This window comes from Accipiter gentilis, chromosome Z (genome assembly GCF_929443795.1).
Source record: "Accipiter gentilis chromosome Z, bAccGen1.1, whole genome shotgun sequence".
Taxonomy (NCBI): Eukaryota; Metazoa; Chordata; class Aves; order Accipitriformes; family Accipitridae; genus Astur; species Astur gentilis.
The window spans coordinates 7481647-7497671 of NC_064919.1; the positions used below are offsets into that span (position 1 = coordinate 7481647).

General features: G+C 37.0%; 1 protein-coding gene across 4 annotated transcripts in view; it reads right to left on the minus strand.

Moving 5' to 3' along the window:
- The window catches only part of VCAN (versican), a 108714-nt gene that overhangs the window by 33968 nt on the left and 58721 nt on the right, over positions 1 to 16025 (minus strand). The window lies entirely within an intron of this gene.

The following is a 16025-nucleotide window of genomic DNA, read 5'->3' on the forward strand; positions in this document are numbered from 1 at the left end:
CCCAAATGCACACCTGAGCTAACTTATCCTAGACTATTCAGCAGACATAAGAAATGGACAAGATGAAAACCATTTTTAGACCAAAAGACTCTGGTCCCAACCTGCAGCAACTGCTTCCAATGATTTGAGACACTAGCTAACCTTTACTAAAAATTGAACTTGGACAAGCTAAGCCAGGCAAAGTCTAAAATAAAATAGGACATGTAGAATATGCTTCTGCAACTCCATTTATTCTTGGTATAGAGTAATTCAAATTACTAGGAACACTGTAAAAACTACTTGAGTTAATCTATTCTTTAAACTTGGACCCTAGGTAAATAAAGTCTCACTTACAAAGTTGATGCTATTTGGCATTACAAAGCACTCTGAAGCAAATAAGAAAAAATATCCCAGATTCAAAAATCAGTCAGAATTCAGACAGTAACATGAGTAAAGTCCAGCTATTTTCTTCTGTTTACCACTAACTTCGAATTATTTACACACCCCACAGACTATAAACCTCTCAAATTTTTCTGTAGGTGGCCAAGCAGATAAAGAAGAGGAAGTAAGTTCTAAGTAGACAAGGTTTTAGCTGCAGAAGCCCTCATGAATTTCTCTAAGATTATGATCCCAAATTCCATAGACACTTTTAAAATATGCCCTCTCAGCACATTACTACAAACCTTCTGTTCCAGACAATAGATGCTACCCTCATAAAAAAAAAAAAAAAAAAAAAAAAAAAAAAAAAAAAAGGATACAACAGACTCAGAAAAAAGCCAAATTTCAGGTTTGACTGACTGACTTGAAGCTGGAGACCTTGTGCTGAAATCTTATTCCAAGAATCTATCTTCCTTCTGACTCTATTTTTATAACCTTTTTGTCCAAAACAAAATTACTGTTTGCTGGTATAAATGGGTATAGACAATGGAACATTTGCCAGTAGAAGTTCTGAACCAACATACAGGACTCCTGTCTTACAGCACTGTTAGCAATGATCACTCCCCCAAAAATATTTGCCAGTATTCTGGCATACCCAGAGTATGACACAGCACAATTTTTAAGTAAATCTTCCTCATTAAAACTATTTACAAGACATTAAAAAAATGAGAACCTGACAGGTAAAGTATTTGATTAGTTTGAATTAATTCCTCTACATATGAACATCATTTAACCTCTAGGACTACTGAGCCCTTGGAGATAATCAGGTGATCATCTGGAAAAGAAAGTATTAAATCACATTAAACCAATGTAGAGCACTGTGAAAGGCTTGTGATTCTTTGGCTTGGGGTGTTTTGTGTGTGCAAATTGCAGCACATTTAGTATTCTAATATCTCACTCTGTGTTTACAGCTAAACTCATGAAGATACTGAATCTTCATTTTGCTAAACGTCCAGCTGAAGAGTAAATGGCAACTTCAGGTCTGTTTTACAAAGAACGCATAATAAGGTGCCCTGAATCTGAGGCTTTGATCTAATTGTTAAACAACTTGGGAAAAATTAAGATCCATGCCAGTCTTATAGAGAATAAATAACCTTCAGCATTGTGTATTTCTACTAAAATATTCAGTTTGTACAGCACTAAGCTCAGCATTCCCATTGCAACAAGAAAAGTTTGGTTTTAACTTCATTTGTGCCTGGCTGTTCTATTCTACCCAATGAAACCAGGTGTTTACTTTGTGCTATGACAGCTCTTATTAGATGACTACAGAATTGAAAGTTCTTCTCTCTCCCTCACATGTGCTTGTTGGGACTTGGTTTATTCAATGCTCATAAAGACAGAATTTCTCCCTGTTCCTTCCTCCAGTAGGCTACAAATATTTACAGAGGTTGCCCAATGCCACAGAAAAATATAGCTTCTGCAGCCATTTATTTGAGTCTTCCCAGTTCTCCCTTTCAAATTTTGTTCAAGCAGAAAAGCAAGAATTTAGTTATTTGTCCAAGATTTGCAATATGACATGGAGAAGCATGTCTAATAACACCACTTTCAGAATCCACAAATTTTAGCAAACAGCCACACTGTTCATACCGAGGAATAATATTTTCATAAAAGTAGAAGCTCTAATCGACACAGAATTGTACACCTTCTTTCAAAACCATGAATGCAAAAATACATAGGAATTCAATAACTGAAAAGGGAATGCAAGTCAAAGCTACTAGGGAGCTTTAGAGTTTCTGATTCTCAGTAAACTCACCATAAAATAATTGCACCAACATACTGAACCAGAGAACTACATATAGAAATGTGCATGGGCAAGAAAGATGGCTTCTACTATGTGTACAGCTTAAGAAGGAATATGTATAAATAACCTCTTACATAGACTAATGTGGCATAAGGATTAATTATGATTTCATACACAGTTGTTAGGATTGTGTGCACAAAGCATGTAGCATGCTTTTGCACAGAACTGTACATTAAAAAAAATTATAAAACTTGGATGCGACTGGATAGGCTGTAATTTGTAAGAGGGTACCATGACTAACAAGTTCTGACCAGTGTATTATTTTTGCAGCAGTGCACACCTGGGAGTCCCTCAAATTACTTGCTCACGCTAAATCATTTATGGTAGGTAATAAATTTAATGAACAACATCTGTTCCAAATTCACCTAGAAGACATATACAAATTCTTACATACGCAAAGATCTCTATCAGACCTTACTTTTACTTTGTTAGCTTTTTCAAGATCTCACATGCCACAAAGATCCACATAAAAGAACCTTAGCTAAAGGTATGATATTCCAATAATAAACTTTCAGGAGGCTTCTTCATTAAATACTAAGTGTTTTTGTTTTGATTTCTTTTTCCAAGGAAAAAAATAACCGGCTTTTAAGAAAATAGTAAAGAATCCAATTGAATTATTTTTTTTTATTTGAATTTCTTCTTCTTTCTAGAGCTTTGATTATTCAGTGTCAGCAATCAAGTTGCCAATGCTCAGGGCTAACAGCTATGGAAAATTCTCTTAAACCCCAGAGATGGCCAATAATCTATGTAAAAATATAGCTCATATAATATATAACCTTGTCCTGTAAGAATAAGCAAGACACTAGGATGAAAACCTAAGTGCTAACATAAAATAAAAATACAGGAGGGAAAAGTCTTATATGTTGAACTGGTTTGTTAGACCATTAGGGCAGACACACGAACATTTGCAATAGTTTTAAACTGGCTAGATGCAGCTGACATACGTTGCTCCTATTTATGTTCATGTCCATACTAGCTGCAGGTGAAGACATACAGACCTGAGACTATTAATAAGAGATGAAATAAGGACTCTGAAGGAAAGGAGTTTGGCTCCTAAATAAGTTTATCAATACTTCACACATTATCATGGCAAACAAGCCAAAAGGAGCACTTGTTCAAAAAGGTGCTTTGTTACCATGGGTCCAAGAAAAAGAAAGTAAAAACAAGTAGCTAAGAAGTAGTAAAGCCAAGGGTTGTCAGTTCCGACTGCCAATCCAAACAAGTCCTAAAGGAGATTTATCAGTAAAGCCTCTTATTGAGGAAAGTGACGAGGTATGCACTGATATAGAGACGGAATAGATAGGTGGATGAGTGTATATGCAGCCTAGAGTGTTTCTTAATCCTTTTAATATGTCTAGATGTTTTAAATTACCTGTATGGAATAGGCATCTATTTCAGTAACAGTCAACTCTGTGTAAGAAATGCAAATACCTCTGGCTACAGGGCGCTTTTTAGCCGCAAGGGGACTTGACTGCTACTATATACAACCACAGAGCGACTGACTGAGGTGGCATTAATTTCCATTACAACCCTTCTAATAACAATTGGTTCTAAACCCACAATAATTTTTCACTGAATCAAATATAAAACTTGCCTCTATGTTACTGATGCACATCCAAAAAATGTGTAATGTAGAGTAACATTTTTTCTTGAGAAGAATTTTCGCATTCTACAAAGAACCCCAAAGGGCTTTTCCAAGATCATTTTTGAGGGGACAGGCAGTAAAGAGCATTTTCTCTCTCAAAAACCTTCAGATAGAAGAATTAACAGAGAATTAAATAGAAAACATTCTGATGTTTTCCAAACTTTCAAAACCCAATATATTTCATTCAAAAGACTTATGGATTTAGCAGGGTTTTTTGAAGTCTCATTCAAAAAGGGACTGTTAACATCTAATCTAGCATCCTGCAGATAGCAGAATTTCACCTATAGATTCCTGCAATTTGTCCATTTATTGCTTCAGAGCAACATGCTGAGTTCTTCATTCGAAGTAGTAGAGTTCAGGCTTTTGTAGAAGGACTAGAAGTCTGATAAACCCATGAAATTCACAGAACGAGTCACAAATGTTCTGTGGACTTTGAATCAGGCCCTATATTTTTATTAGAATAGACCTAAAAAGAAAAAAAAAAAAAATAAAAAGAAGACCAGAAACATTTTGGACTGTTGGTTTCAAAAGCGTGCATTTCATTGCATAATGTGACACTATCACAAGCCCCATAGTGTTCACTACCAAGAACCCATAAGCACAAGACAGGTTAGCATGAGAAAACAAAATAGTTTGCATTAGTCAAATTTCTTCCTCTGCTTGATAACCAGAAAATTTTGGTTTTGGCTTCAACAGATATATATCAGCGTGAATTCATACCATAGTATGACTAAAATCTCATTAAAATATTGTATATATGTGGTTTTGTATCAAATTTCTGCAAATGTAACATGCAGTGATTGTGAAGAAGGTAATGCGGTAAATTGCAACAAAAATTAAAAACGTTTGGCTCAGAAAGAAAAGCAATAAACAAATTAATTTAAGATGAAAATTGAGAAAATCGGGGGGGGGGGGGGGGGGGGGGTTGGAGGGGTCCCCCTGTGCATACTTGTTAACTACTCTGTTTTCCATGTTAAGTCACCTTGTTTCTTCCCCACAGATACGTACTCTAGATTTATTTCTATATGCCTCCTCTTTACTACAGTCGGTCTCCACAGTACCATGGTCATCACCTCCTGCAGAAGACTCCCATCACACACATGATGATGTGCTAGCACTCCCTAGCAACAACCTTAAACATCACCTCCAATTAATCAGATGCTCTGAGATCAAGGTCAGAGCTGTCTGGGACTAGGACTACAAGACAAGCAAAATACCTAATACCTAGCAGTTAGCATAATGGTTCAACTCATCATCAAAGAACAGACCATCAGCTTAGGTAGGCTGTTAAATGACAACCCAAGTCAGATGTCTCAACATCTGTTCATTAACAGCTATTGGTCAGACCATTACTCGTTCAAAAAACATTTTTCTGTGAAAGTCATTGCAGGAACAGGTTGTAAAAATATGCTATGAAAAGCACACTGACAGCAATGAGGACCAAAGGCAGATGCATGAATCATTATCTTCCTCATTTTTGTACATTCATAGAATTTGCTGGAGATTGAAGCTGATATGAAAAGCGCATCCAAACAGACAATTCACAGAATAATTCAGTAAACGTACATACTCTGTGTAATGTAAGACTCTCTGAATAACCTAAACGAATGGCTTTTATGTGCTATTTTAAAATCCCTGCATACTTGTGGGACACTCCTGATGGTTTTGCAAAGGTGACCTACCAAGAGCTAGCCTCCAGCCAGCAGACTTAAATGCAGCCAACAGGTGTCTCTACTTCATCTGGAAAATATTTAGGAGTCCTCAAAGTAGAAGAGGTTCAAAGTGGTTTATTTAAATCCTCTGAAAGTACAGTGAAGCCTCGTATCTGGGCTTGGGAGAGGATCTAGCATGAGAAAAGATTTAAACAGCTTTATGTCATATATTGACTCCCTTGAACCTCAGCTCTGCCAGGGACCAGATTTGCAGTCTGGGTGGATTCAAGCAGTTTTATGACTACTGCTTGCTGAAACCCTTCCAGTGAAACAAAACTCAACCAATTCCACAGGAATGTGTCAGTCTCATTGAATATATTTTGTTTTAAAAGCATACTGAAAAAGTAAAGAAGCAATCTGACAAGACAGCCCCCATACAAAAAAAAATCTATTTAATTTTGGTTTTGTTTCAAAACCTTTGTATTTAGGGTTTATTTCCCCCCCTTAAAATATTACATTTAAATTGGAACAGAAAGCTTTAATTTTACCGAAATAAAACATTCTGATAACATCTTTTGGGCCATTTTGTTTCATAAAAAAGGGATTTTTTTAATTGTTCTTTTCATCTCATTTCAAAAGAAATAAGATTTTGAAATACAGACATTTCCTGCTGAAGGAAAATTCCAAGTGTCAGCCTTCAGTACATGCAATTCCTCTAACTTGTGCCATCTTGTAATATCATTAACCTACCTAAGCACGGTCAAAGTGCAACAGTGCTTCAGGCATACCCCATCTCCCCTGTCAGGAAAGGGTGGGAATACTGCCAAGGAACTGGTCTAAGGTGTTAAAGAAACATGGCTACTATTATACACACCTAAGTAAAAGACAACAAAGAAAGGTCCAGAAATAATTCAATTTTTGATTATTTTAATCCTTCTACCTCACATTAACATGACTAGTATATATGATGAGGTCTAGTAAAATCCAGTTCTTGATTACTGTTCAGTCTAAATAAAAAAAAGGTTTTATTTAGTTCACTTTAAAATGTTTTCCAGATGGATATATATTTCTAAAAGTTTTGTTAACTTTGGCTCCCTTTAGAAATGCTTAAGGACATAGGGCACGTTTCAATAGGTTTATTTTTTTTTTTACCTTCTAAATTTTATCAGAATTTATGTTTTGTTCTCCCTCTGACAGTCAAAAGAGAAGTTCACATTTTTAAATCTCATCAGCAGTAAAAAAAAAAAAAAAAGAATCATATATAAATCCACCTTGCATAAAAATCTCAACTACTCAAGTAAATTTCTGGAAGAGAATATTTGAAAAGAGTAATTTTTTCACAGCTGGCTGGGTAGGAGTTGAAAGTAATTCAAGGTGGGTGGTCAGTCTTGCCTACTCAAATTCACTTATCCAGTCTGCTTTACCATATTTGGGTGTCTCCGTTTCCAAGCAAGATACAGTCCTGTTGAAAACCTGAGTATCAATTGCTGGCATGTTCCTAAACTGCAGCCTTTGTAAAGCTATACCATTTCCCCAAGCTCCATCTTGACAGAGTTGTTGGCTATGACCAGAAACACCTGTGGAAAGTGGATGTCGCTTATATGGACATCTGTTTTGCACAGGGCTCTGGCCTGCATGGCTGTGCTTAAACACCCCTGCCAAATTTTAAACTAATAGACATGATGATGCAAAAACCATGTCAAAAATAAAGGAACCTTTTTATTATAAAAGCATATCATGAAGCCTTCCAGCAATCTCTGGTGTTTCCTTCAGCCTCATTGCTTCCTGTGTTCCCCCCCTGACGCAGCAGTAAACTTGTTAAGAAAAAACAGATTGAGTAAAATGTCAAGTTGTTAAAAATGGCAGCCTTGAAGTGTCAAGTCTAAGCCCCAACAAGTGCAGGATACAGTTCCCTGGGTAATGACTGAGTATTTGTCATAAAATATTCTAAGGACAACCATTCCCACTTCCTTTCTACTTCAATGTCATTAACAAAATGACACTCCAGCCAGCAGTGTCTCCTCCTGAGCGGTCCCTGACACGAGCATCCTTCCAATGATAACATTTTACTTACTGCCTATGGAGAAGACAATTCTAAAACTCTGCAGGGCGAAACAACCCAAAACCAAACAACTTGCAAGTAATAAATCATTTTCTCAGCTGAAATCCTAAACAAAGCAAAAATTCAGACTGTGCAGTCACACGGTATCTGGATTAGCTGGTCTGTCTGGATATATATATAGAAAAGTCCAACTCCACAGGACAACTCACCAGGTCAGGCAGTAAACAGAAGAGCTGGCTGGGACAGAAACTCACTGCTCACCAAAATGACTTCAGCCTTGACCTCATGTTTGGTATTCCACAACTGAGGTGGAAACAGTGAGATACCAACGGGTCTTGCCCTTTCCTAGCCCACTTCACCACCATCCCTTGGTTACACTTACACCGTGTTACACTGGGGCAACCTCAAATGCTTCTGCCATTACACAGATGGAACAAGAAGGAACCAGTTCTGGCCCTACTAACATGAGAAGAGAATGTGCCCTCCCAGAAGAGCAAAAAATGACCTATCACAACAAAAATTTGAGGCAAAAGTCAAAATACTACAGTTACAATGTTGAAGCAAATGTCCACAATTTCACTGCTCCTGTGGCTGCTTAGATGCTTAATGGCCTGTAATGAATATTCCTTCCCCCATCCCTTTCTTCAGTAATGTCAACAATATTTGGCTTTAGGAGCAATCTTACAGTATACTCCTTAATGTGGCAGTTCTGGAAAAAATTAGGTTGAAATCGGATTAGTGTAGGAGTAATAAAGGTTGGTTTACATAGTAGGCATGTGTTAAATCTTACTTTCTTAATCTAAGTAACTTGTCCCAAAGGAGGAATTTTATGTGGCAAAAAGTAAAACCAGAAAATATTATGATGGTCAAGCTTTAAGACAGACAGAAGCATTTATATATGTGGCTAAGGGAAGGGAAGGGAAGGGAAAAAGGGAAGAAGGGAAGGGAAAAAGGGAAGAAGGGAAGAAGGGAAAAAAAGAAAAAAAAAGAAAAAAAAAGAAAAAAGAAAAAAGGAGAAGAAAAAAACAAAGAAAGAAAGAGAAAGGAGAAAAGGAAGGGAGGGAGGGAAGAAGGAAGGCAGGAAAAGAAAGAAAAAGAAACATACATTTTCAGGAGGGTCCTCCCTATGCAAAATGGCTTTGTTCTGAATAATTCAGTTCAAAGAACTAAAGCTATAATGATAATTACCCCACCTGATCTACCCCACAATGCTTATTTTAGAGATATCTGGAGAAGTTTATGTATCTGTACTGCCACTTAGCATGATGCTTTTCTGACATTTTATCCCCTACAGTTTTCCAAGCACCTTTCAGGTACCTCATAAGCACACTTTTAATTCAATGTCTGCACAAGCCCACTGGTCATGTAGCTAGCACTCAAAATCACAGCTGATTAGATATACTGTTTGGCTGCAGTCCCTGCTACTTTGGGAGAGATATTTAGAGCTATTAATCATGTGGCAACATACACTCATGCTGTCATGGCAAATCTTTCTTTAAGCTTCAGTTTTCTTCATTGAAATATGACCAAAGCTTTGCCGGAACAGTCCATTGTGGGGCAAATCACCCTTGTCCTGGACCCATCTGCTTGTGCAAAATGACTTGAGTTACTACAGCAGTAGCAGTAGTAACTCAAGTCACTAGAATATCTTCATAATATCTTAAATGCAAATATATGTTTTAGAATATACAATTAGAGTAATTATGCACACAAATATTGACATACATGGTGCATGGATTTTTCCACATAGATCTGACTCTTGTGTTTTGCAAATATTATTCAGAAGACACAGAATAGATTCTGTAATTGCCATTTTAATGGAGTAATCTTAGCATCATCCCCTGCCTTGTGGGGAAAAAAAGCAGAAAAAAAATTTTGAAATTTAGCTATAGGGGTTAATAAACATGATTGCTTTGGGTATTAAACATCCAAAGCAATCTAGGAATAAACCAGATTCTCAGTTAAATCAACATAACGCTGTAAAAACCCTGCTGCTGCAGACAGAGTGACACAAATGTGACTCCCTCTTTCAGACATAATTTTAAGAAAAGGAGTGCAACGCCGTGTGCTTGAAAGCCTTTCAAAAAATAAGTACTAAGCAATATTTTGATACGTAATTTCTACCTGGATCAACTTTTGGAGTGCCTTTGATCCTCACACTTTCCTGAACTCTGCAGAGACATATAAACAGCAGATGAAATAGAAAAAAGAGCAGAGCAGAAAAGGAAGCCTGATGCAGCAACATTGTGGAAGTTTATAACTGGAGAAGACTTTACTGAGAGCAAGCTGTGGTATACCTGTAAATATTTAACCATTTCCTTGCTCAGAGCTGGGAAAAGAACATATAATGCATAGAGAACATGAGCTTGTTTTTAGCCATATAATCACATGCATATATAAAAATGGGAAATGGCTTCATTTTTCTTTTAAAAGCAGAACTTTTTCCACCTAAGTATTTTTTGCTTGGAAAAAAAAGGAACATTTGTTTTGGAAAAATATTAATTTGTTTTTAGAAACACTTGTTTTTTGAAAAAGACATTTTTGTTGGACAGTACTTGAGAGGAAAAGTTAGCTGTGGTAAGCTTGGTGCAGGACTAAAAAAATGGCAGAGGGGGACAGACTTTTGACTATAAACCTATTAGCACAAACTCCATCCTATACTAACATGGTTACATGGCTACTGACTCAGAATTAGTTCCCACCTGACAGGCTCTGAATGTGGGCAGAAGAAGCTGAAAAAGAAGCATATAGCCCAAGAAGCCAAATAATTCAGTTTAGATAAGACCAAATAAATGCTTGAGTAACATTTCGGAGACATAGAAATACTTCCGTTTAACTGATTTTCACAGTGTTCCTATGTCACGTAGGGTAGAGTATACAACTAGCTTATTCCCTGTTAGGTCATCTGGTAATCCTGGTAACTCAATACTGTGCTAAACCGCTATCTATTACGTGCACTGCAATGCTCAGCTGTGTTTCTCACCTGGCAACGTTGCACTCCTACATCCAACAGCCACAAACAGCAAAAAAAAAAAGCATCAGTGTCTTTGTTATCTATCGCAATTTAGTAATCTCCAAACTGTGATGTGTTTGACATCAGTACCGTTCCCCCTGATAGCACGAAATCGACCAAATTTAGTTGTTCAGATGATTAGTCCAATAAATTCTGTGGGAAATTACACTAACTTTGGTTTCTTCAAGCATTGAAAAGGAGTACCTGCACTAAGGCAAAAGACACTGTAACCACTGAAAAGCTTTTTCCAGGTTCACTCACCATTACAACCCCATTATCACTGTCTGGTTTCACCAGAGGATATATCCTATGGTCTTTGTCCTTGCCTGTCAGTTGGACCAAGTGCACCAGCATTTCCAAAGGACTCAATAATTTCGTTTGTAATATTTAATATTTAACTGAACGTGTCACTGGAAACTCACTACAAGCCTGAGTAGTAGATACATGAGTAACCCAAGAATCACTTCACTCACCACTTCCAAGAAAGGCAAAAAAAAAGTTTAGACAAAATCCCACAATAAAACCTTATAAAAAATCCCGATGCTACTCTTTGTACACATATGCATATTCTTTGCTGTTATTTTGGCAAAAAAGGTTACATCAAATACATGGAAATTATTTTGCTAATGCCAAAAACTTCCCATGGAAACTATGGAACTCTTACTTGATGAAGTACTACATGAAAAATCCAAGATTATGGTTAAAAAAGTTAAAAATTAATGTTTCTTATGCACTCTTGAAGCTAATTCTGGGTAACAAAAAAGTAATGAAGTGCATCAGACGTCATACCAAAGCAGGCATGGACCACTGGAAGATAAGGTAGCTCCTGATCAGCAGCAAAATTCTAACTGCATTTCTCCTCCTCAGGGATCTCAGCTCTAATCATTAATGAAGAGAAATTTCTATACAATTTTTTATATTGAATTCTCATCATTTAAGCAAATAGTAATGCAGGACTGGTCAAACACATCCTAATACAATTCACTGAGCAGCTTTTAAAAGAAATGTAAATTACTCCAGAGAAAAAGATAAATAATTTCACATGTTCCCAAAGGTGTCACAAAATATGCAGCAGACACTCTGAACACATCCTGACTTGTGCCAGGAAATAATTCACAAGTATCTTGAAAGACATCAGCAGGTATTATGTATATTGTTGATCAAATTTATCATCTAAACACTTCCAGAAAAAGGGAGATTCAAAACCACTAGCTAGATTAGCAAGGATTAATTCAACCATTAAATCTAAAATGTGCAAAGGACAACTGCAAAAAAGACAACTGAAAACTACATACTCAAAATGAAAGAATAGCAAACAAATATTTTTAAAGTGCTACTATCAGGCTAATTATCAATTGACGTATATTAAGGCAATAACTTTCTATGAAGATCCTTAGTCTTTGATCCACTTCTAAAAATATCTTTATTTATATTTCCAGGATCACATCCTGTATACACTCAGAGTTTCACTGTATCCAATGAATCATTTTATGTAGAGTAAAATGGTGTAGATAATATTTTCTGAAAGAGGCAAAAAAGGATGATCATTCAGAAAACTTTGGTACAGAAAAACACTTTCCTCAAAAAAATTAATTCATACTGTGTTTCCGTATAAAAGACAGCTCATCTTTTCTGCAATAGGATTTCTTAAGACTTTCTCCACATGTAAACAAAACTTCTAAAAGGATTCCTCTCCTTCACAACAGAAGTATGAAAAACTACATTGTACCTATGAATAAAATTCCTTCATTTCTCTCATGAATAAACAAAGAGCTATAAGAAAGCTAGAAATGTGTAATCCCTATGTCTAGATCTGAGACGTTTCCTTGGAAACAATGCAAAAACAGCAGGGAATGTGTAGGCATCCTCTGAACAGTATTTAATGTGAGGGCACTGTTCCTTGTATCTATGGAAGTCTATAAAGGAATGTGAAAAAAGAAATTATTGTTCTATAATAAGTCTTCAGGAAGAGCCAGCAACAGTGGCCTAAAACTACTTATTAATTCACAGTCTTAGCTTGTGAAACTTTCTAAGTAACAAGTTTTGTCTCTGTTGGATATGGGGTTGGTTTTTTTCTTTTCCTTTGTTTTGGAAAAAGGAGCAGTGTACAAAAAGCTTGAATTTATTACAATCACTTGTTTATTAGGGCTTGCTTTCTTGCAGAGCATCATTGCTGTTACATTTTAAATATGATTTATATGTGATGGTGTCCAACCGATTTTAAAAAGCCCTCCACATCACCAGTACAACATGAGTATTCTAATATAAAAAAATTCCCACTGGTTTAATTAAGCAACAAGTCTATCAGTTTGGGTTAAATACATGATACAGATTTGTTCTGCAGGAAAAATCACCTAACTGTAAAATGAACCAGAAGCTGTAAACATGAAGACATTCTGATACCTACCATCCCCACATCCCCACAACAATTCTGCTCTCAATCACCTCATTGGAATTACTATGGTGTAATTACACTGGGGAAGATGATATCAGCATCTGGCCACGTTACTTAACATTTAACACTTCAGCTACTCTAGACAAAAAGAGAACTTGGCTGTCTCTATGCCAGGTTTTATGAATAACAGAGTTTGGTCATTCAGGGCATGAAAATTACTTGAGTAGCTATTGGACATTGACAAACTGGTTTCATTTGGAAATGTGTTTCAAAACCACTAGATGGTTTTCTTTCTTATCTGAACACACAAGCCCAGGGCTCAAAACAAAACACTACCAGGAAGGACTGCATTACTAATTCAAACAGTGAAATAAGACCATGTCCATTGGCTGCAGCGCGCTCAGGGCAGCAGGGAATGTAGCCTTTCTCCAGGGTTGATGAAGAGCAGCAGCTGCCATAGTCTGAATGTCAGCTGGAACATTAAGTTAATAAGGAGACAAGCCCAGTCCTCCAAATAGGAGATTTTGTATTTAATAAGATGGGAAGCTGGTTCAGCCCACGTGAGGCCACTTTTACTATTGCATCAACATCCTGCCAGAAATTAATTCAGGACAGTCTAGTTGCATAATATCAATAAACTGTGGCCACAGAATACCACGTCCAAATGCATACAAGTTGAAAGGTACTTGCAAATTAAATGGTACTTTGTTCACCACAATGTTCAGGTAAATTTGGAACTCTTCTTCTCTTAAATGCATGACAGTGATATCAAGAATTAAGCATTTGCTAAAAAAGCTAAGCAGCTTGCCCAGGCAGGGAGGTCCTAGTCATACACATCCACTTGGGTGTGTTATCAGTCACTGCATAAAGCAGCAGAATGCAGTGAATGCAAGACAGCATCTTTCCTTTACAATAAACTTTGATTTGAAATAGGCCCTATGAATAAAGAAGAGGTTTCATTAGCATATACTTTTCATTCGAAGAAAAAGAAATGGTGACTTTAGGACATAAAAGACAGTCTCCTCACCTTCAGCAGAAGTCTCTCTAACAGAATAATTAATACATGTAATTTTTGAAAGGTACACCAAAAATTGCATGTAGCACATATGCATATACTACAAAGAACAGTGTCCAGATAGATATTTGCCAGTGGGCATAAATAAAATAACTTAAAAGAGAACAATGTGGGTACAGGTGCAGACAGATACAAGTCTACACGCTGCATGCTTTTAAGCTGGCTCTATTGCAAGTGAGGTGCTGCCTGGAAATAGTGTTGCGAGGCATGCTGCTCCTGTCCCTCCACACCATCATCTGGTCTGGTGATACCACCATCCTGACATCCACAGCCTCCAGAACAGAGCCAGTGTCTTTCCTCCCAGCATGCTCCCAGCACACTTCCACTCTCCCACGCACACATTCCCCTCAGCAGTTAGCAAAATGAAGGCTGAAAGGGGACATGGTTATTCTCTATAACTGAACAGAGAAATAAAAGTATCAAAGGATAAGTGTCAGGAAGAAAAAGGACCTATTCAAGCTAAAGACAATGCTGGCAAGAATAAACATGGGTATAAACTGGCCAAGAAGCAATTCAGGCTAGATATTAGAATCAGACTTAAAGAGAGCCACGACGATATGGGACAGCCCTCCAGGAGGAGCTGTGAAGACAACAGGATTAAATGAATTTTAAGACAAGGCCTAAGACAGACCTGAAAAGACTCTGTTCTGCCTTCTTTGTTAAGGTTTATGACTATGACTCATTTCAATTCTGCATTTCATTCAAATTTCACATGCCCTCTTACACTGCTAAGACAGAAATATGCATGTCAGAGAATTACATGTTGAAACACAAAGGTTTGCAACCTCTTTCCATAAAATTCCACATTGACAAAGCACAAGTTCCTGCAATTTCATTCTGTTCAAAGCTGGAGGGGACAAGAAACCAGACAGAGCTGGTGTGAGTCCCATGGTCCAATAAGCACTTTGAAACATATTCACTAAGTAAAGACTTTTAAACGACTCCAAAAAATGCAGGTGTGCAAATTACTCCTGATACAGACAGGAGTTATGTTTCCAGCATCCCCTCAACCACTGTTAAACAACACCCCCACAAGCATTTTTCAGCTCATAAAAGCTTTATGAGCTGAAAAGTTCCTTCAGGTTTGGTTTTTTTTCAGCTGCTAATCCATTACCTTCCAGCAACAGCATCAGCCTTCACCTCTACAATACATAGGAGCTCTGAGAACATAAAAGGGCGTGAGGTGGCAAGTTGTGGATCTTTGCAGTGAAAGACAAACTCCTCTGTCCTATCTAATGAATAGAAAGCTGCTAATGTGATAATACATCACAGCGCAGGGCTATTTTGCTTTCTCACTTTCACAACACGATCACGATCCCAAGGGAATAGCCCGTTGTTCCACTCAAGTGAACGAAGTCCCAAGCTCCTTCCATTATGAAACATGCGCATGGTCCTTTTTGTAGCATAAAAAGGGATGTTTCCCAATGCACAAATATATTTTCCTCATTAACTGGAACACCTGCCCTAGATCTGCCCATGTGCCATAGGCTGTCAGAAAAACCATGCCTTATATCCTTCATTAATTTGTGCACCTGCCTCACACTTGCTCACATGGAAGTATATGGATTGTTTGTACATTTTCTCAATAAAAACTGCTGTATTCTTATACAAATAAGCAGCTTAATCCATTCAGTGGTGTGTTCAGCACTAGAGTGCATTTTTTTCCAGAATTTAAGCTAATGAGCTTGACCTTCCACCAGGCTCTGAAATTACTTCTGTTTCCATGGGTAAATTTTTTTATCTAAAAATAACTGAAACTTCCTTTATGGAAGCATGCATTTTAAAAGCTAAGAGTATAACTATTTAACTCTTGGATGGCATAAGAAAAGAAGTCCTCTAGGAGAAACTTTTTCTGGTCTAATAAATGTAAGGGCTTATTGTATTAAAAATTGAAAATATGTAATATCAGCTTTCATTTATGTATTGTACTACTTCATATTAAAGGGGGGGTTTGTGTCTCAGACA